Source organism: Anser cygnoides, chromosome 2 (assembly GCF_040182565.1).
Source record: "Anser cygnoides isolate HZ-2024a breed goose chromosome 2, Taihu_goose_T2T_genome, whole genome shotgun sequence".
Taxonomy (NCBI): domain Eukaryota; kingdom Metazoa; phylum Chordata; class Aves; order Anseriformes; family Anatidae; genus Anser; species Anser cygnoides.
Genome location: NC_089874.1, coordinates 151,696,005 through 151,718,752, shown reverse-complemented (window position 1 = coordinate 151,718,752; position 22,748 = coordinate 151,696,005). Strand labels below are relative to the sequence as shown.

The window sequence follows — 22,748 nt, the reverse complement described above, 5'->3', positions numbered from 1 at the left end:
ACTACCTGCCTGAGTCAGTACAGTAAGAGGCAATGCCCCAGAGAGGTGGTAGTAGATCAAAATTCAGTGAAAGGCTGTACAGACCAACTTTAATCACGAGATATAACAGGTTAAGTCACATAACCTTCCAACACAGAAGAGATAACAGCTTGCCCGTAGTCAGTAATTAATAGCCAAGTGTTATGAATGGTTGTTAAAACTGTTTAACTTTGAGTGCCCACAGAGCATCCTCGCATCTCAATCTCTCTTGGTAGTCAGTGAAGACACGGGCTTGTAGGGAGTGATTTATCCTGCCTATTTTAAACACCATTGTAAAATGATTTTCCAATGCCACAAAATTTCTCCCTAACCACCTTCTGCTGATCTATAGTGTGAAGGAACAGGCTGAAGGCATATTCTCATCAGGAAATGAATTCTCATTTTGTCATGATATGACACAGAAGTCAGGCATATTAAATCTGCCCAGTCCTCTCTGCTGACTCCAGTGGGTCAGTGCTGTAGATGAGCAGTTCAGGTGAAGACATGGGTAGTGCAGGTGCCACTATTTACTCAGATGAATTCTGGCCATGCTACCTTGTTAAGGCTCCTTAACTCCATACACACCTGAATCCTCAGTTGCTTTGGAGTATCTGCTTCATTTCAGATCAGCTCATCTGCAAAACAGAAAAACAAACAAACATAAAAATGGATATTTTCAAAGACATGTGCACAGACTGGAGAGCTGAGTGCAGATACACACCATAACTCACACACCCTCCAAAATGCTAGAGGTAAAATCTATAAAACTATTCACACAAGTTCATGCTGATTTTCAGCAGTACTCTTTATACTCTTTATTAGGTTGAAAGGTACCCAGAGGATAAAAGTCATTTAGTAGTAATCATGCTCTGAAACAGAATTCAATTACTCAAGGACTTTATGGGCTTTTCTTTAAGCTGGATTCTTCTTCCAGACAATGCACATTAGTTTTATTTTCAGAAACTCATAAACACTGCATGCACAAAATATGTGCAACTTAGCCCTGATTCAACTGCACAGCCAATGCACACACACAGGACGTGTTTTTTGTGCTTGTGAGGCCTGGTCTTGCAACCACTGAATGTGAATAAAGGGAGCTATTACTTCTGGAGGTTCAAGTTCACATTCACAAGTGTCCATAAACATGGGTTGTGTCATTTCTGATTTTCCCCCAGCCGCTGTCACCTTGCAGGATATGGCTACACCATTTTTTTCCATACTAGGAGCTTAAATCAATCAGTCAAGTCTCACCTTACGGTCAATATGTCCTTAGGGTCTGTCCTCTTGCGCATTGCTGACCCCAAGGTGTTTGATATCACCCACCACCAAACATGATCAACACTGAGCTGCGCCACCCTTCCAGCTCCTGAATTAAAAACCACTCTCTAATTCAGCCCAAGACTGTCGTCTTCCCTTCAGTTTGTGTCTGAATCTCCAGAGTTTTCTGAAGCATGAAAGTTAATATGTTAAAAAAAAAGCCTTTTTCAACAAATAGATCTAATACCATTGTTGCCCTCTCTCTTGCTGCAGCTCATTATGTCCTCTGCTTACTCTAAGACTCAGAGCTATTTCTATTGTATTATTTTAAATGGCTGCTCCATGTGACCTCACCATTCATTAAAGAAAGTAAAGTGGCAAGCAAACAGACTACAGGTTGGGTTTCAGGTTTTGAAGTTATGTCAGGAGAATTCGTGTAGTTTGGGAACATCTTGGTAAAAAATCATTACCTTCCTATTATGATCTCTGTACAGAATAGCTAACAATTTAAAGATTTGGGGAAACTGTTATAATCAAATAATTCAGTAGAGAGGATTGCCCCATTTCAGTAGGGCTCCTGGTGTCTGTGGACTTAAGGAGGTTGCACCTGCCATGGGAGGAAAGGACCTGAGCACCCCACATTGGTGCAGGATGAACTGCCATACACCTTGACCAACTAATTGTAGGTGTGTCCCTCCTGTCACTGCCACAGGATCTGCCATTTCTCTCCGTGCTGTGTTAGCAGAAAGCACTATATGTCTGATTGTCCTTGAACTGTCTCCCAACGCATTGCACAGCCATCACGTTGCTGCGAGCCAGGAGGTATGTGACCTCTGCATGTCTTGGGGAAACATTTGATACTGCCCGCACACCCTCACTGGCACAGGCAGCGCTGCCGATGCGCAGTCCAAGAGCACTTCCAGCCTTCACAAGGGAGCAGTGCAGCGAAGTGGAGTGCCGAGGAGGGGACTGTGCTGCTTTTCAAGCCTTCTGCACAGACCTTGGTTCAGTCTGGAGGGAATTAGCTGGCATGTGGCAGCCTACAGGGAAGCCCCTGAAGAGGAGCAAGTCCCTCGAGCCAAAGAAAGCCTCTTTGGGCTAAGAAAATCTAAATCAGAGGATTGTACAGTAAATGCATGTTGTCTGCTCTGGACTGACCCAGCTGGAGTGATATTGATAAGAGTCTCTGTGGCTGGGCTTGGCCTGCCATGGGGACAAGGATGCCCAAAGCCTCTGTGAAGCCAAGACCTCTGTATGCCAAGTGGCTGTATTATATCTTTCTTTCAAGATATGGTAAGTCTTTGTTTTCTAGTATGCAAAACATATGCCACGTCACAAATGATGTGATGGGTTAAACAGCCTGTAAGGAAACCCACTCTCAAGGACTATTTAAGGAATAGCATTTAAATGGCATAAAGGCCTTTGAGTAAAGGCCAACAAAAGCTCATGGCTGGAGCCAAAAAAGCTGTTATGAGATTACGAAGCTTTTTTATGAGCCCCTGTTCATCCACTGCGTGATTTTGCTACATTTGCTGGCTTTCTGGACCATGCTTCAGGACACCAGCACTGCCCACCTGCTGTATGAAGGCGACTTGGGGCCTCATTTTTACTGTTGCAAATTCTGGGTGGTTTGGTGCCGAAACTGCTGGTGTCATGGGGTGGCTGTGGGCCTACCCCAGTACTCAAACCCTGCAGAACTAGTCCTTGAGGATGTCACTGTTGGACTGGGACAGCAAGTACCACTACCAATTAAATTCCTATCTGTAGGCATAGGTATTCGTTTTAATGGCTTGCAGGGCTTCTGTATCTAAAATATGGAATTGTGCTGGACAGGTTTTACAATAAGGGATTCTTTATTTCCCAATTAATGCCTGCTTAAAAGACTATTAGTATGGTGGAAGACGTTTTGCTTTTAACAGGGATTGAGCAGTAATGAAGGACTTAAAAAGATTTGAACGCTGTAGTGAACATTAATTTCTTTCTTCTGTTCTTTATTACAGACTATAGGTATGCAAGTAATCAGGCACAAGGATAAAGAAACCTCAGAGTTTGGGGAAATTAATGAGTAGGGATTGGTTTGACCTGAACTCACATGAAAAACTCATTTTCAACATTTATTGCTTGTCTTGGAACACCAAGATTAGACTGTGTGAAGCACTGGAAGAAGGAAATAAACAAAATCCCTGCCTGTATGAGTTTACCATCTGGAGATAAGTAAGACAGAGCACATGTCACATGCAGGCACCCTCATGCCTGTGTTCAGAACTGAGATTTTGTTCCTGACCTATCTGCATTCAGGTTTTGGTTTGGTTTTGAAAAGCAATTTTCTGTCACCCCATTTTGTGGCTTGATTCTGTAAACTGGGCCACAAATGTGCAGCTGTGGAGGATGCATTAGAAAATGTAGAAGTACTACAAAGCCGGGTTTTAAATGCCTCAGAAAAACAAAGGAAGTAGTTTTTCCTGGGAGATATATACACTTGTAACAGGACACTATACACAACGCTTCCAAAGCTCATGAAGCTCCTTGAGCTGGTTTGAGTGCTGTGTGATGGAAAGCATGACAGAGGAGATCCACAGCAGAGCACAGTCTTGTGTCCTGGGACCAGTCCTGCTTGTTCCCTCAGTCATTCAGAGGAAAACCATATGGAGAGTAATTAGAGGAAAAGAAAATGACTAAAAATGTTCTGAGAAGCAAATGCAGCTGTTGATGCGTGCTAGAAGTACTTGTGTGCTTTCATGATTAACACGCAGCACCATGAGATGCTGGGTCACACCTGTGGCACACAGCCTAGTGTCCTGTAAGTGAATGAGTGATAACACTCAAATTACCTTTTCCCAGTGTGCTAGGGAAGCATTGCTTAAGGAATAAATCACTTCAAAAGCTACCAGAATTTTCAAGTTAACACACCAAACAGCTATGCTTTTCCCCCCGTTAAGTCAAGGGCAATTACGCTTTGGATTTTACTTTCCATGATGATCAAATATGAAGATTATGTTTGAAATAAGAACAGAGGTAAGAAGTGAGGGGAAAAAAATAGCAAGCAGCAAAATGCAGTGTGCTCTGTAGCCTAGAGACATGCAGGAAAATGAGGACACGTTTCTCCTTTCGCTTCCTCATGCCAGTCACTTCCACACAGCCAAGGAGGAACACCCCGCCAAAAGTTATAAAATAGCACCAAGACCACAGCATAGGAGGAAACGTAATCCAGAGGAGGGTGGGACCGGAGGGGTGATGGTAGCTGTGGTAATTCCTGACAGAGCAATTCAGCCAGTTTAAAAATAGAAGTTGTCAGGCAAAACAGAAAGTCCTGGAGACAAGCAGGTGGCTGCAGCAGATTTTTGTTTGAAATGCTAAGGTGGAGGGGAATTACCATCTCCTTCCAGCCTTTCTGTTTCTCGAGACTCAGAAGAAGCCAGGAAACCATATGGAAACCTCATCTTCCTACGGAGCATCCCTTCCATGGGAAACTAGATGATGAGCTATTGCCTCTTTCTGAGTAGTGTGTGGATGCTCTCCTTGCTCCCACAGTTCAAGAGGTTACTTAGAGGCCATATACATACATAAATATCATATGCTGCCTATGTCAAAGCAGGCCTTTTCTTTTTAGTTTCTCCAGAGTTCTGAAATAGTCTATCTGCACCCCTAATAATGCTTGCAGCCAGTTGCCTCTGGCAGGGAAGAAAGGGATATATTCCTAAAGTAACCAGGTTATGTCAGAGATGGGAAGAGGCAGAAGCAAACAAACCACAGCCAGAATGATCAGTCATTCTCAAGGGGTCCTTAGCAAACAGCCTTGATGCACTCCCAGTGCTGAAATTTACTATCAGTGTTACCAAATAAAGCTCGGGGCATTGCAAGAGGAACAAAGCATGTCATTATGTCATTGATTATATGCTACGCGCAAACCAATAAGCAAGTCATCACAGTATATGCTTTTGTAGATAATTAATTTTAAACAAAGTGGGCATAGACTTTTGTGTCAAAAGTACCTCTGCTGTGGTTTGATAGGGAAAGACAGGAAAAGATTTAGCAAAAGGAGGCTGTAGGGCACGTATCTCCACCTGATCTTCTCATCCTAAGCTCCTGTCTCTGACAATGGAAACAAAAAATAAACAATTTAAAATGTGATTTATGTAGTGTATTTTAGATACAGGCCTTAGAGTGAGATATGGACACCCTGATATGCCTCACTCTCACCACTATTAAGCTCAGCCAGATGAATGTCTCTGATGTACTCTTCTCTACCTTTGACCACATGAATCCCACCAAAGGAGTCATTCATCCTAAGAGAGCTTGGCCTGTGGGGACTCCTAGTACGCAAAAAAAGTGCATTTAAAAAAAAAAAATAATAATTCCCTAAACCAAATCAACATAACATCATCACTACACTAACAGTGGACAATTTGCACACAATCCACCCTATGTCCCTTTACCACATTAAGACAACACATATTCTTCTAAATCATATTGTAAATTCTTCACAACTGTTACGTTGTTAGACAATGTCCAGTCCATGTTTTTTCCAGTTACTTCTCTCTCTCGTCATTCTTATCTCAAATTCCTTGAGCCCCATGTTGGGCACCAGAAGGGACTGTGGTGGTTTTACCCAGCTGGGCAGCCGAGCTCCACCACAACCGCTCTTTCACTCCCCCTCCTCAAAGGGAAAGGGGGAGAAAATACAATGGAAAGGGCTCAAGGGTTGAGATAAGGACAGGGATATCACTCAACAATTATTGTCATGGGCAAAACAGACACAGCATAGGGAGATTCATATAATTTATTGCCTATTATTAACAGACTAGAGGAATGAGAAACTAAAGCAAACGAAAAACACCTCGGCTCTGGCCAGCAGCGGGTCAGAGGCCACCGCTGCAGCCCCCCCGCTACCAAACCTTTGCCATGAAAACCCAGCACGATGTTCCCGATTCATTTCTATCATTTGAGCTCCTCATGCAGTTTCCCTTACTGGGAAAATCTAGCATTTTTGACTTTTCCTTCCAAACTGGAAAGAAAAATTGTAAATCTGAATTTTTCTGCCAGTACAGATGTTTTCATTTGTAGCTGTATGTCAACAAATTAGGAAGGAGCATTTGAATTCCACAAAACAAATATTTTTCAAAAGAAAGCTCCTAGTCTGAAAATTTTCAGCCAAAACTTAATTAAAATTGTCCTCTCCTTGTTCCTCTCCTTGTTCAGTTCTGTCTTTCTTCACTGAACTTGCTTGAGGGGATACTGGGTTAAGAGATATTGTTTTGACAGCAACCTGTTCTGTACCATTTGCTAATTTTACCCAAATAGCTCTCCCCCAGATCGCCCATGGGTAGCTGGTATAAACAGTAGCATATATATTGTGACTATCCTTTCAATTTCAAAGCAAGTTCAAGTTTATTTGCTGTTATGATGTCTGTTTGGCAAATGGTTCCTGGTCATAAGCTATGCAGTAAAAGATGGAATTGCCTTCTGTTTTTGTGCAATTAAAAAGTAATGATAAGTCTTAAAAAGTCATGTTGTAATGCCAGTAATGACCTTATGTGCATATTCAGGTGATGAGTATTTTCCCTGTGTTTCTCCTTACTCTAATTAAGTGTTTTTGTTCTTGTTACTGCCTTTTCTGTGGCAAAGGTAAGGAATGCAAGATGCATCTCTGGTGTAAACAAATTTATGTAAGTAAGGGATAAATTTGAAGAGCTTTTCAACAGCTAATAGAAAATATGGAGATGAAGCAGCACAACGGAACAGAAAGGGATTTAGTTCTGTGCATATGCTAAAGAAACCAGTATGAGTGCATATTTCTGTATGCTCAGGAAACGAGAGGGAGGGGATTTTATATTGTGGGCAATTGAGCATGAACTTATTCAGTACTTTCTGAGTCCTAGCTACCATGAGCTGAGTGCTGCCTTGGGGCTCTGAGTGAGCCAGCCCCATGGGACAGTACAACCATCACCTCACTTCACCTCTGTCCTGGCCTTCTAATGTTTCCTGAGTGAGCAACAGCTGCATGTCAGAGCAAACTCTGCCCATGCCAAGGCTCGACTGGCATCCTCTTCCCACAGCACCCTATTGAGGGACCTCACTGACAAAACACCTCCAACCTCTCCTTCTCCTCCCTTCCTTTCTTTCCTAGTCTGCTCTCTGTACCTTCAGTCCTCAGGGGAGAAAGTTATGATGTCCATAAGTGAAATGAATTATAAGACCATATAGCTCATATCTTTCAGGTTTCTCAAAACACTTCAACGATGTCTGTAAGTAGGCATCTCATTTATCTGATGCAGATGTCTTTGAGGAAGGAGGGGAAAATAAGGGCTGTAGGGCAGTATCTGTTCTAGGCTTTTGACACCTAAAAGTTTACATTTAGCCTTAACTGGTTGCATGTTCCTCCTCTGTAGCTATGGGTCACCAGAGAGAGCAATTCTTATCAAAGACCCAGACAGGAATCATTTCACTGAAATTCACACGCCTCCATTTGAACTAATAACCCCATGTTTCTTTTGAGTCAGCAGAGAGAAGTAGGATACAATTCATCACGGCTACTGTAGGATGAGATAAACTGCATCTATTCCTCTCCTGAGATCATAAAGATAATTTAGTGACAACTGGCTTGGCAACTGATGTCTATATTTTAAAAGCTGATGTTCATTGAGTTGAATTTCATCCATTGTGATGAATGTCACTGTTCTCTGAGATTAGTTTTGGTATACCACCGAGTCTGCTTGCTGCCCTGTGATGTACATCATGTTCTGACTTAGCTCCAAAGTACAAATGAGACTGTCTGATATTGCTTGGTCTTGGGTGTAACTTATAGTTCTTATCTCATGTGTTCAGCTAACTTTGTAACTAAAAAGTTCTACAAAGGAGTTGACTACACAGTCTATTTGTCATTCAGAGCTTGTGTAACAGGATGAGAAAGCAAGATGAAAGGACCATTTTTGTGGTCCTGACATTCTTCAGCTTTATTGTGAGTTTTAGAACCTATTAGCCTTGGCTAAGAAGGAAAAATAATAGGAAAAACGAACAAGTGGACAAGAAATTGCCTTGTAGACTGTTGTGACTACTGAAAGCCACGTCTTCCCAGCCACCACATTACGGTGTGCATCTCTGAAGAGACACAGGCTTTTCCAAGCTTGGGCCATCACCAATCTCAAATAAGAAATGTCCTGTTCTGCACTATTACAGACTATGACATTTATTCAGTATTAGCGCATCACCAGGACCTGCCTTGAGTCCAGCTGCCTGCGTTGGAAAACGGCATTTGTAGGAATAGCGCTATGCAGAGCCAAGTTCTCTAGTAGTATGACCTTGATGTATTCTTTCTCTATGTATTTTATATTTTATAATTTTGTGTGATAAAATTGAGTACTTTTCGCTTATTATATTTTTCAGTAAATAAGACCCAAGTCATGTCTCCTGAGTAAGCGGTGCAGAAAGTGGCTTGTGACCCTGTGAGACAGCTCATTTCAGCACAGCCAGCTGTCTTGGGCTGGGATGAATTACAGCGATACCATCCTTGTCCATGCCAACACTAGGATACACATCTTCTTACGGCAGTTAACCTCAAATCCCATTCAAGCCCTTCGTGATAGTCCTAGTACCACTGAAAACATCATTTAGTCATGCCTCAGAGGGCCATTTTGATTTAACTAGAGGAAACAGGGAGATAAAATATTATAATTTCTTCCTGATTAAAGGGGAAAAAATAAAAAAGACCCCTCAGACATAATTTTTAATGGAGTGGGTATTTAATGGAGAATGGGTATTTTTGAAGAATAATATCCATTTGGCTGAATTAATTATTGAGATAAAAAGACCTTATATAATCAGCCAGGAAAGATGAAATCGGATCAAAGGGCAAATACTGTATTCAGAAACCAAGACATTAAATTGTGTACAAGCCATGAGAGAAAGACAAAGGGCAGATGGCTTTTTGATCACTGTTTCAGTTTTTGTCTGTGTCTTTCAAATTATAAGGACTCCATTTCTTCTGGGTTGTCTTACATAAATGTCAGCTTTAAAGGCCAGCACAGCAAAAATAAAGCAGTAAACTGAAATGTAAAGTAGGAATATATTTGTTGTTTACAGCATTCTTATGTCTGTCTTATATAATTCTTTTCAAAATCATTGCCTTTTGGCTATCATTTAGGAAATATTCTTTCCTTACTGGCTTCTCCTTATGGAAAAGTAGGTGAGTTATTGGCTCCGATAAGATCTGTGGAGATTTGCCAGTGATTTCATTAGATTTTCATCCTTTGGTGCCTTTTGCACAAGGACAATATATGCTTCTCACATTTTTTTCAATAAGCCAAAATCCAAAGTCTCTTCAATTTGTGACAAGATACTCACTGGATTTGATTAACTTGGATGAGGCCTTAGTCTTTTGGTCCTGCAGTGGGAAAACAGTACAGAAAGCTACTCTGCTACTTCTCCATAGTTAGGAGACTGCCCCAGGGCTGTTCTCCATCACGTGGCTGTTTTCTGCCTTGAATCTCATACAGCTGTGAATCTCATACAACGCTACAGCCAGACCTCTAACACGGTATCACTCTAGAGGGTCTCAAAGATCCCTGTGCTTCCTGCCAGCAGAAGAAACATCCCACATTTCAAAAGTATCACTCTCTTCTACAACATGAGCACACCACAGGGATCAGAACAAATGTGGTTGTTTCATTGTCCATGGAAGGAGAAAAACATCCACAGAAAATTAAGAGTATCCAGTACAGAACCAATTCAAGTAGGCTTAGAGCAGAGCTCAAAAGGTTGTCTGCTCCATCGCTTCTCCTCTTGTGCAGGGCAGAATCAGCTCTACCTGAGCCATGATGGGTGTGAAATCATATCCATTTCCAAGGTACTTTTTATATGAGCAAACTTTCTTGTTATTTCTATCTCTTATTCTTAAGTTAAGCTGATTGAATTCATAGTTGAACAACAACAACAAACAACAACAAAAAAGTGAGAATAAGTAAGAAGCCCAGAAAAAAAAAAAAAAAAAAAAAAAAAAGTTTTTAAGTTTTCTGTGCCACCAAGTCTGAAAGTCCTTGTTGAAATCTTTGTGTCAAGTGTCCCAGTGGACTGACATATCCTAACAAGTCACATAGACCTTGTTTAGTAGGAGTAGCTCAAAACTGACACACTGCTAGCTCTCTCATTTCACAGAGCTCATTAACTGACATAGCTGTCTTAGTACTATGTTCACTCTACCTACAGGCATGAGCAGAACAAGAAATTTCAGATTTCAAGATATTCTTGTCCAAATGTCATCTAGTTTGTTGATTTAATGGATTCCTTTGTTATCCAGAGAAAGTGGACTTCTCTAGACCTTACTTGCTGACCACAACTGGAAGGAAAGATGGGCCATGTTGTGTCTGGAAGTAGCTGAAATTTCTGCACTGGCTATTTTCAGAAACAGGTTCCTGAAAAGATGGACTTAGAGTCTCTCCAATCCCATTGAGGAGTCCTTGTGGAGACGTGTTGGCTTCAGCAGCAGCTGAATTGTGCCTCATTTCCCCACAGAATTCTGAAGGAGGATTCAAACTGTAATGTAAAATATACCTAGGTATAGTCCTCCAGTGCACTAAACAATTTACTAGTGTAATTTATAAGGGGAAATCGTATGTTTTCCTCAAGCAATGTTTGACAGTGTCTTTGAAATGTTCTTTGAACTTCATTAGATATGAAGCATTAAGACCATATCTGCTTCCAAAACACCTAGAAACAGCCAGTGCTGAGAGCAAAAAGAGACAGGACAAGATTTCTTTATGATACTCATTTACTTACATATGTGACTTCTTCATTCAGGTCTGTTACCATTCAAAAATTAACATGGTGAGAATATGAAAAAAACAGGGCTGTTCTGTGCTGGTACACCCAGTCCCTGTGCCTCTGTGGAGAGGGGAGAGCACTGAAACAAAGCAGTGTGTGGGACCAAGTTGGTCGGTTCAATGTTGGAGCAGGAGCACACAGAGATGGAAGAAACTCCATCCTTGAGATTTCCAAAACTCAGTTGCACAAGGCCCTGAGCCTCCCGATCTAATTCTGAAGCTAATCATTCTCTGAGCAGGAGGCTGGACTGAATGACCTCCAGAGGTCCCTTCCAACCTAAAAGTAGCCAGAGCAGAAGACTAGATGAAGCTGCTGAGATTTTGGAAATTCCAGGAAGAGCAGAAGAAACCTACCTGGTGGTCTGAGAAGAAGCAGAGAGAAGAAAGGGAAAAACAAAAACAAAAACAAACAACCACCACCAACAACAAAATGACCCTACAGCTACAAACCCACAGTCTTCTTGCAAACTATTTAATTGCTACGGTATCTAAGTCCATAATACTAACTGAAAAAATCAGTCATCTTTACTTCTCATATTTTTTCCTACTACTAGGGCTGGGTAGGGCTTTTTTTTTTTTTTTTTCATATTACAGCTTCCTTTTCTTCTCCTGATTTTTGTCCCACCATTTTACATTAGATGTTTTAACTGAACTTCATACATCAATTAAGCACTTCAAGCTAATAAAAAGGATAAAAAGATTTTAAAGTGAAGTGAAAGGTTTGGTGGGGATAAGTCCCCAGGGAAACACAAGTGGTGTCAGACTTGTCAGACTGCGGCTCCCTGATGTGCCAGAAGCATTTGCAAGTCAGTGAGGAAGATTTATACTGGGGACTCTCCTCTTTTCTCATACTGATGTGAACGTAACTCAGTGTGAATCATGATGTGCTTGATAGCCTACGATTTCGAGGAAGTGTGCATTGGTCACTGGGCTTGTTACAACAAGGCACTGCAATCAGGGACGAAAACCAGGTATGAGCAGTTGCTGGTGTTCAGCAAGGTGCTGCTGAGAGAGAAATGGTCTTTATATGCTCAGAATTGGAATCTAAATAAGGCCTGAAAAAGTTCTGTGCTGGGATGATTTGGGAAAGTCACAGAGATTCTGTGGCTTTCCTTGACATGTGTCAGTGCTGTTGAAACTATTTTCTCAGGCTGCCTTTGCAGCTTTGCAGGACATTCACAATGGCTGAAGTCACAGGTGAGAAAATGATGGTGTCTGAGAGTCCCTTGGCTACATTCTGTTTCTTCCCATATAATCCGTTTTATACATAAAATCATATTCAGCTGGGAAGCCCTTTGCATCTAATAATATGTCCCATGCAGTGTTCCCTGAGCACGAGACAACTCCACCAGTGGGATCTGATCCTTCTCCAGCAGTGAACATCAAATAGCAGCTCCAGTCCTTGTGCTAATTGCCAAGGGTTTGCAGCGTTGATCTGTGAAGCCAACAGCCCAGTCTGAGTGAAGTGATGGTCTCTTCACCCTAGGAATGAGCCTTCGAAGTCAGGGTTGCAGTCCAGTGATGGATGGGTAGATGGAAGTCTCTGCTGCATCATTAGCTATGTAATGACCCGTGATTGATTAGTGAAGGAGAACAGCTTCCAAGGCTGGCAGGCTGCTCCCTTTCCTGGACATCACTTTTTCACACTGTTCTGAATGAAGGACCTGGAAAAAGCCACGGTCACATCTCCTTACCTCACCTTTTGGAGTAAGTGTGCAGGTACAAACCCAGCCTTCAGGACTATCTGGCTTGTCTGATTATTGAATTCTCAGCTCTGAATCTGTAGTAATTACATTCAAGTCCACATTGCAATTTTGAGCCACCCTCTGACTGATATAATGCCCTAAATCCAATTAATTATGAGTCCTCTCCTAGAGACAGCATCAGCCAATTCTTGGCCAGTTTGACAAAAGCAGCTTAAAGAGATTGACACCGCCACAGTCCCTGGCAGACAGACCCAGAGGCAACGGTCTTGGAAGCTGATTTATGGCAGCTAAAGATATCTGAGAGCTGGTACCCAGTACCTGAAATACAGATATATGGAGATGCACTTCTCTGCTGTCTGAAGAAATTTTCATGGAAATGCTGTAACATGGCCGATGGTCCCTTCAGTCTTTGGATCCCAAATTTTACATCTGTGATGCATTGTCTCTTGTTAGTTGCAGTAACACATCTTTTATTTTGCCTTATCTCACACTTATTTGCTTACAATGTTCCAGAAACAGCACTCGGGGTCTGACTGAATTTCCATCATTTTATATTGTCATAGGGAGAGCTAGAAAGACAGTGAGACAACATAATACGTTGCCTGCTCATTTAAACATAATGCAGTCTGCATATGCAAAATGGCATTTTAAAGCTGCACTCAAGCCTACAGAAGCAGCTTTTTCTTATGAGCCAAATGAGAGATTGCTTTATAACTGAGAAGTTGGGCAAAAGCAAGAACTCAGATTTGACTTCTGACTGCAGAAAGGAAAGAAACAGGATTTATACCTCAGCTTTCCCCAGCTGAAGTGGTGCCGTCACAGGATTATTGCTCCATTTAGTGAGTAATGGGACACAAACAACTCCTTTCACTGTTTAGAGAAGACAACGAGAAATGACAGTCCAGACTGGAGCATTAACTCTAGGAAAGAGAAAAGTGCCTTTAACTTGTCTTCTCCCCCCATCACATGCCCTGCAGTGGCTTAGGGACTGCACCACTCTAATGTACCGCTCTGGCATTTCTGTAATATGATTCATGCATCATGCTAAGAACTGGGGTGTTGAGCTCAGGACTAGGGATTTGGTGATGGGGTAGGCATCTTGACGCATGGTGCTGGGATGCTGCAAGTGGATGGTCCCCTTCATGGACCTCACTCACTCATCTTTAAGACACTTCCATGCTGGGTCACTCCCAGCATCTGCTTGATGCAATATCTTATGTTTTCCTTAAAAATCCTCTGGTTCTAACCGTTTGCTATGCAGCTATATACTTTTAATACCCACTTTAAATTTCCTTCTAGAAAACGTACTATCCATTTTACATCCAGAAAGTTCCTGTCTTCCAGCTAGCAGAAAAGAACTCCTGTTGCACATTTTCTCTCTTCTAGCCCCTGGAATATTTTGTGCTGCATTGACAAAAACAAAGAAACTGCAGTACTCTGTAGAAAACATGGCAAAGGACTAATCTTATTAAACAAAAGAATACATTAAAATGGAAGTATATTGTTCAAAAAGATTCACTATGTCAAGGTATAACCCCACAGTGGAATACCAGTATGGTTCTCCTGTCTCTGTAGCTGATTTACCTTGGATTGTGATATTACAAAAATAAAAATAACCAAGTGGAATTTTAAATGTATTCAGCAATCTTCTATCCAGCAATTTTTGAGCTAGAATTGCTCTTAACTAAGTCCTTCATTTCTTCTCATTCGCTGCTCTTTGGATTGCTGAATAACTGCCTTTCATTGCACCAGAAGAGGGATCATAAAATAGTGGATAGGAATAATCAGTCTGCTGCCTATTCTGTCGCAGCTAATCCTCTGTTGACAGAAGTGGGAGGCTGAGTTTGCTTCAGGAACTTTGGGGCATACTGTTACATGGTACATTTTGTATCTTATCTACAATCTTATTTACTTGATTATTGCAGTCTGATCTGAGGTCAGTATAAGACACAGAATTTAGATGACATGCAGAGAAGTCACATGTCTGCCCTTCGCTTAGTTTTCGAAGTGTCCATGTCTCTGAATCCTTGCAGGAACTTTTCTCTCACCATCTCTTCTGCTTGGATTCAGCATATAGTAGTCCCTAAGTCTGCTCTGGGTATAACGTAACATTGTGTTCAGCTCTGGGGCCACCAGCACAAGAAGGACATTCAGGTGTTGGAGTGGGTCCAGAGGAGGGCCATGAAGATGATCAGTGGTCTGGCAACCAATATGAAGACAGGCTGAGAGAGTTGGGGTTGTTCGGCCTGGAGAAGAGAAGGCTCCGGGGAGGCCTTACAGTGGCCTTACAGTGCCTAAAAGGGCCTACAGGAAAGCTCTTTGTCAGAATATGTAGCAATAGGACAAGGAGTAAAGGCTTTAAAGTAAAAAAAGGTAGATTTAGATTCGATATAAGGAAGAAATTATTGACTCTGAGGGCGGTGAGGCACTGGCACAGGCTGCCCAGAGAAGCTGTGGGCGCCCCATCTCTGGAGGTGTTCAGGGCCAGGCTGGATGGGGCTTTGGGCAACCTGATTTAGTGGGAGGTGTCCCTGCCCAAGGCAGGGGGTTGGAACTGGGTGGTCTTTAAGGTCCCTTCCAACCCAAACCTTTCTGTATATTATTCTTTATAATGGTGTAGTGGAGTTAAAAAGATTTAGAAGTGCCCTGATTCAATGTGTTATGCACATCTGTCTTATGCTTTTATACTCCCAAGCACCGTTCAGTGGACAGGTTTTAAGAAGAGCTTTATAAATCCACTGAGATTAATGACGGGGAAATTTTCCTTTGACCCTTTACTTCTTTCTCCAAGGCTGACTGCAGTATATGTCTCAGAAACACAGAAAAAAAAAGAAGTGACTGGATCTGCCTGACTCCCTCACCCTTACCCAAGCGGTACAGCTTGGCTGATCACACCAGGCTAATTACTAAGGTGACTTTTATGATTAGCCTACAAAGTTCTTGAGGTTTCCCTGCTGCTCTGTTCAGCATGGATGAGGTCTTGGCTGGAGCACTTGAGTCTGTTCAGAGGCAGTGAAGCAGAAACAGGCAAAAAGTCTTCAAATACATAGCAGGTTCTTGTAAGAGAGAAGGGAATCGTCCTCATTTCTGTATCAAGATGAACAAAATAAGAAGCGATCAAAGAAATTTTGAAGAAGGTACAGACTGAAGAGCTGGAAAGACTTTCAACAGTTCAACACACAAGAAATGACCACCTACCTACTCTGAAGGCAAGATCCCTTCCACCCCTTATAAGCTTGGCTCCTCTCACTTGTAATTTTGCTCAGCTGTAACTGTTTGAGCTGAAATTTCCCAGCCTTGAGAATCTCCCTGGACCTGAGGTACAGCAAAACTTCCAGCCCAAGCAGTGACAAAGTCTCAGCTTCCACCACTTCTCTTTTCTCCATTGCTGACTTGGACTGGAAGGATTGAGTTTGGGAAAACTTTGCTGTTCCTGATCCTCTGACCCAAACTGGAGAAGCTACTTAAAAAAAATAAAAAATAAAAATAAAAACAAAACAAACATAAAAAAAACACCTCTGTACAAACCCAGTGGAGACACTTGTGTTTTGTGTGTGTCAAACTCTGCACTTGGAATGAACCTTAGCCCCTAATGGCTCTTAAAATAGATGATGATTGATCAACCATTGGAAATGTTCCTTTTATTGCTACTGTTTGGTGGATGTGAAAGTCTCACAAGATGCCACTAATGGTTTGCATGCAGCTCCCCACCACCACCAACCACCCTCCACCCCTTCCCCCAGATAAGTGAAAATTGATGAAAGTGTTATTCCCTCTCCAAGAACTGGTACAGGATCAATCTCAGCCCCTTATCTCCGCTAACTTTAAAAACTCTCCTTGAATTTGGAGACTGATGAAGCACAAGCCTTTGATATCTACGCCAGTGTCACTAGATCAGCTGCTTCTGTTGCCACAGTGCAATACAAAGCTCCTGCACCTCCCTCTGTACCTTGCTGATACTACCAGGGGATAGGGCCATTCAGACACTAATAGGCTTTCTGAACAGGATCTGCTCCGTGCTGTTGTTCATGGAACCAGCATCCAGCTTCTGGGATGGTTTCATGATGAAATGGGCTTCATTTCAGTCAGAAACCTATTTGCAGCACAATTTAATTCCTCAGCTAGTTAGCTTTAATAATAGTAATTAGCAGATTGGAAGAGCATACTTGATTTCTGAAGTCTCTGCTGTGATTTTCCTGATGATTACTTGAAGAACAGCAATGCCCTGAGCTCCAGGCAGGAGTTTCGGAGTAGCAATGATGTCATGATTTGAAGAAAAACTAGCAGACATATTTTCCAAAAAAAATATTGATGAATAAATGTTGTGATGATAGAAAGATAGCAGTATTTTCACTTGGTCAGATGTGGAGGTGAGATAATCCCACCTTTCTTCATGGTTATCTCAGGCAACATCATGCCTCAGCTTCCGGAGAGGCACTTCTGTTGGCACCAGGGAAAGCCACCTCATGAACCACCTCTGAAGCTCTGCAGGAGGCATGTCAACAATTCAGAGTCTCCAAACTCATCCTGGGTGACAGGTCCCAGCAGTGCTGCCTATGCACATCGCTAATTCACTTCGTTACTGCTGAAGAGGCTTCTCAGCTTCCCTGGGATTTTAACAGCAGGGACGGCAACGGGACAGATTTGTTTAAACCAAGCCAAGGGGCAGGAAGCTGTACTTCAAGTAGGGGAAATGATTGCAGAAGAGAAAGGCAGAATAAAAGAACCCAACCTCAGACCCTACCTGCCTAGAAACGTTCCTCCCTGGTAGTTTCTCCTCCAACGCCTTGGCCAGCCTTGTTCCCACGTCTCCCAAGGCAGCTGGGGCTAAACTCTCTTGTTCCTTTTATCAGCGATGGACCTTCTTTGCCAGCTGTATTTGAATTCCACTTGCTGGTCCTTCCCTGTAAATAAGATGGGAATTTCAGTGACTCAGACTGTTATTATACAGGGACATCTGCTCTAACATCTTCCACTGTGTGTCTTTTGGAGGTAGGCTTGGAAGTATAACATACAAATTTAACAGGATCTCCCTTGTCCTCTCAGGGGGCCCTGTGGTCCTAGTGCCTTTTTTTGTCTGGGCCAAAAAATTCCTTCAACTTTACTAAATCACGCCTTGTAAGGTTCATTTATTGCACATGGGCTGTACAACCCACAGTCCTACAGAGCTTTATCCCTCCGCAGAGACAGAGAGCTACATGACTAACGCAGAAGACGGAGCTGCCCGAGCTGTGCGCTCCCACACCTGCCCACACTCGTCTCACAGGGGGCTCGCTGGTGGTAGTTATTTATTGTCCAGTGGGGAAGCAGCCGAATGGGTTTTCATTACTTTGGTCACTCCCTGGGAACAGAACTTTTTCCTTGGTGTAAATACCAATGTAGGACTTTACAGTCACAATTTCTGAGTGCCTCAGACTTTTTAAAGTTTCTGTACCTCCCTGATGCACTGTCAGATTTTACAGGATGGAAACAGAAGCACTCAGCACAAGTGTTAGGAAGGCCACCAGCATCCTGAGCTGTGCTGGGAGAGGCTCTGCCAGCTGTTGGAGGGATCTGATCCTTCCCCTCTGCTGTCAGACCCACCTGAGTGCTATACCCAGTGCGAGGTCCCAGTGCAAGAAAGACATGGGCAGACTGGAGCAGGTCCAGCAAAAGGCCACGAAGACAAGTAAGGGACTGGAGCGACTCTCCGGAGCTGGGAGTGTCCCACCTGGAGAAGACAAGGTTCGGGAGGATCTTATCCAAGTCTACAAGCACCTGGTGGGGAGGGAATAAAGAAAATGGAGCCAGTCTGTTTTCAGTTGGCTCTCAGTAACAGGACAAGAGGCAAAGGGCGCAATTCGAAATACAGGAACTGTTTCTTCATTTCATAAGATTTCTCATTTTATAACATCTTTTGCCATTGCAAAAGGGAACATCTTCATTATTTTGTCTTAATAGAGCACGTGAATCAGGTCTCCTGCACTAATTACCTGGCACCTGTGGGAAGGAGGGTGCTGTGGGAGTTTGGAAAAGCCCATGGGGGTCAAAGTCAAAGAACAACTCTCAGATAGGGTTGTAGATCCAGCCATGCTGAGTATCTGTTCAGGAGAGGAACATACTGTGTTTTTTCCACGATACAAAAGAAATCTTAACATTTTGCAGAAATATTGTAGTCTTTGGAGAGGTTCGCAGCTGCGGTACTTTGGCTGGATTTGTTATTTAAAAGTGCCCATTTGCAGACACATCAGGGGGAAGTACAAGGAACTTTTAGCTCTAATTGTATATTTTGAAAATATTAAAGTGATTCCCAAGACCAGCACAATATCGTGGGCTGCTTCAGACCTCCTATTGCTTCACTGGGCTTTGGGTGGACCCAGCACAGAAGGGGCCTTATGATTGCTGCTGATGGATCAGATGTGGGATTTCTGAGCTGGGAAGGACTACGGGGCTTGGTGGCCCTGCAGAAATCTCTGACATGAATGAGGGAGGAAAATCAAGCTGCATCACTTTGCAGGCTGATCAGTGCAGGGCAAAAAAGCTTAAGAGGTCCTGAGGATGATATTCAGAGAGCAAATGAAGAGCATTTAAGCAGCAGGGTAGTCTCAAAGCCACAGAGCTCACTTGTCTCTAACAGGGGACAATCCAGTACATGCCCATTTTCAGGCACATCATCTAGGGATGACCAGACACACACTGACTTTTGGTTGATTACCACATTTGCACTAAAAATAAGGATGCTCAATTTAGAGCCCCACTGCCCTGCACTGCCAGGTCCCAGCCCCTGCAAAAAGGAGAGGGCTGGCTTTTACACAGCCCCTGCTCCTCTCCATACTAAGTGAGGTCTGGCAGCAGATCCGTAGTGAGGACCTGAGAAACAAACTTGCAGCTTGGAAGGGTCAGAAGAGTTATCGGAAAACTTTCAGAAAAATTCAGCTTTTACATATCATTTAAAAGCGCATCAGATTTCACAACTCGTTTTCTTTCTGACAGCGTGTTTGCTGAGCTTCCACCTCCAGCACGTTTCCCTGGTACAGATGAAAATGGTTGGAAATCTAATGAAAGCATCAGGGCTGCTAAAGACAGTAAATTTGTTTATGCAGGTTGCGATTTACTCTTTCTCAAGAGGCAGCCTTCTGCCAGCCAGCAACAGAAGGGACTGGGTACCCCCCGCCACAGCTACTACAGCTCTCTCAGAGCTGCCTTTGTGCTCAGCTGCGAGTCCTATCTGAGTGCCCAATTTCACAGCACTCAGCCTCTCTTCAGGATGCTGCAAGGCTTCACAAATGTTTTCCTTCAAAAAGAAAGCTGTGAAGAGGAAGTTAAACCTTATTTAGCAGCATGGTTCTTGCAACTTGAAAAAAAAAAAAAGGAAAGGAAAGGAAAAAGGAAAGGAAAGGAAAGGAAAGGAAAGGAAAGGAAAGGAAAGGAAAGGAAAGGAAAGGAAAGGAAAGGAAAGGAAAGGAAAGGAAAGGAAAGGAAAGGAAAGGAAAGGAAAGGAAAGGAAAGGAAAGGAAAGGAAAGGAAAGGAAAGGAAAAAGGAAAGGAAAGGAAAGGAAAGGAAAGGAAAGGAAAGGAAAGGAAAGGAAAGGAAAGGAAAGGAAAGGAAAGGAAAGGAAAGGAAAGGAAAGGAAAGGAAAGGAAAGGAAAGGAAAGGAAAGGAAAGGAAAGGAAAGGAAAGGAAAGGAAAGGAAAGGAAAGGAAAGATAAACGTTTGTGGGCTATCAGAGGCTTTATCCTTGCTGGTCTTTAGGAGACAAGCTTGCTCTGAATGGGACTCAGTGCATCTTCACTGCCCCGAGGAGTCAGATGTGTCTGTCTGTGCTTCCCCTCTCCTCCTGCTGTCAGGAGTGGGGCTCAGTGGCTCTCACAGCTCCCCTTAGTCCTCTTCGCCATCTCAGGCTACATTAAATGCTGTAAAAATAGGTTTATCTCAGGCTTACTTTCATTAGAGACCTAGATGGGAGGCGGCATGCCCCCAAATGAGCCCATTGCCATGCAAACAGTCAGGAGAGGCCTTCATTGATGGGAAGCAGCGTGCCGTGATGGCAGTTTGCAAGAGTTCGGATTCATTCTCTCAGAAAGCTTCCAACCTGGCTATGTTTAACAGAGAAGGCAGCAGCAGCGATGTCATATTGAATGAAGACCTGTTCTAAAGCCCGATTTCCACCCCGTCTAACACTGCTTACAGTGAGTACGCAGAATAAATGGGGAAGCTGAGAGGAGAGGTGAAGAGAGCAGCTTCAGGGCCGTTGGGAAGCTCTGCCCCCTGGCTCAGGTGGAGGTTTCGGATGCTGAACTCTGCTCACACCAGTGTCCACGAGGCTCTCTGACAGCCATCTTTTGGTTTTATTTTTTTACACTGTAAGAAAGGAAAATGTCAGCATTAGCACAAAGGAGAGCTGCAGCCCTTCAGCTGTGCTAGGGGCGGCTGAGTGTCCTCCAGGCTTCCTGAGTCTCCCTCAACCAGTAAATGCCTTATTTTCCCCCTTTGTAGGTGCTAAGAGTAAATTGCACTGACTTTCCCTTGCTTTTTCTTGTTCTCAGCACAACTTCCAGCTGAACTGCAGTCGTGGTTGTCTTCATGCAAGTGCTCACAAAACACGGGACATCGAACTCCCTCCATGTGTGGCATTTCCTCCTGTGCCTAGGAGCAACCCATTCCTATGCAGGAGTTACAGAACACTTGTCCTTAGAAAACCTATGTCCCACCATCACATTTTTCTTTTTCCTGAAAAATTAGTTTACAAAAAGTGGATTTCCATACATCAAGTATACTCCGTGAAATTACCAGCCACCCAGACATCCCACCTCCATTTCCTATGCCCGCTTCAGGCAGCAGCTCAGTGGGCAGAGCCTTTCCCACCTGAATAAATCGTCAGCCCTTAAACAATCTTGCAGGTACAAGCGTGACCGTGCAGAACTGATGTATTACTAAATTTGGTTCCACCAAGGGCAGAGCAGCCATGCAGTGGCACTGGGCACAAGGCAAGGTCCTGTCTGCATCCCCTTCAGCTCCTCAAGGCGGATGTGAGCCTTCTCTGAAGGAACATGATGGGTTACAGGAGCGTTGTTTGAACGTCCGTGCTTGATATTCAAGCAGGAGGAAGGTGTGCTGCTTTCACCCTCCCATTCCTGCTAAGGTACGCTATGGAAAGGCTTTTTAAAATCTTCCCCCTAAAATCCAAACTCTTCCTATTTTTTTCATTCGGAAAGTGAATTAAGGAAAGTTACAAGGCTTCTGCCAAATATGAGCCCGGGAATTAAAATTCATAAAGTTACTGCATACCAAAACACAGTGGCTCTGTAGCATTGCTTTTATGGCACATCATTTCCCTTCACCCTGATAAACTCTCCACGTCCCCCTTTTTCTACTCTATATTGCCTTCTCTCTCCTCAGGAGATAACCTCGGCACCTTTCTCTCCATCCTATTAACATCTTTCCACTTGATAGGTACCAGCCTCCCTTCCTTCAGAGACGGTCTGATGCACAGACATCAAACCGACAGCTTTTCTCTCCCGTTATCTGCCTTTGAAAGTTCCTGCTTCTATCGCAGAGCTGAAGAAGCTCGTGTGCCCATAAACTTGCTTTATTTTAGCTTTTTGTGGTGATTGTCCTAAGAAAAAAGATGATGCCTTTACTTATATACGTTGTCTTGAATTAGCAATTTTAATAGTATTTATTTTTTAAAGAAATGTTTGCATAGGCGTTTTAGGATGCCAGAACAACTGAGCTAGCTGCAGCAGTTTGCCTACGGTGTATGGATTGATGCATTTGCATTACCAACACCCTCATTAGGCTGGGTGGATTTAGAGGCCCCTGCAGCCTGGTAAGTACACTGGCATAACAGCTCTGATTCTAAAGGGCTTACCCAAAAAAAATATAACTGCAGATAATTATGAATTACTTGTTTTACAAACAGGAAATGAAGAAAAAGGAACAGATGGTAATAGTATGGGTGGATGAGTCAAA

General features: G+C 43.0%; 1 long non-coding RNA gene across 1 annotated transcript; it reads left to right on the top strand.

The window, feature by feature from the left end:
* The first annotated feature begins 1,305 nt into the window (after window positions 1-1,305).
* On the top strand, window positions 1,306-22,748 carry LOC136789797 (uncharacterized). Its single transcript, XR_010828789.1, has 3 exons — window positions 1,306-2,568; window positions 3,276-4,290; window positions 21,323-22,748. It is a non-coding gene; the product is annotated as an uncharacterized lncRNA (long non-coding RNA).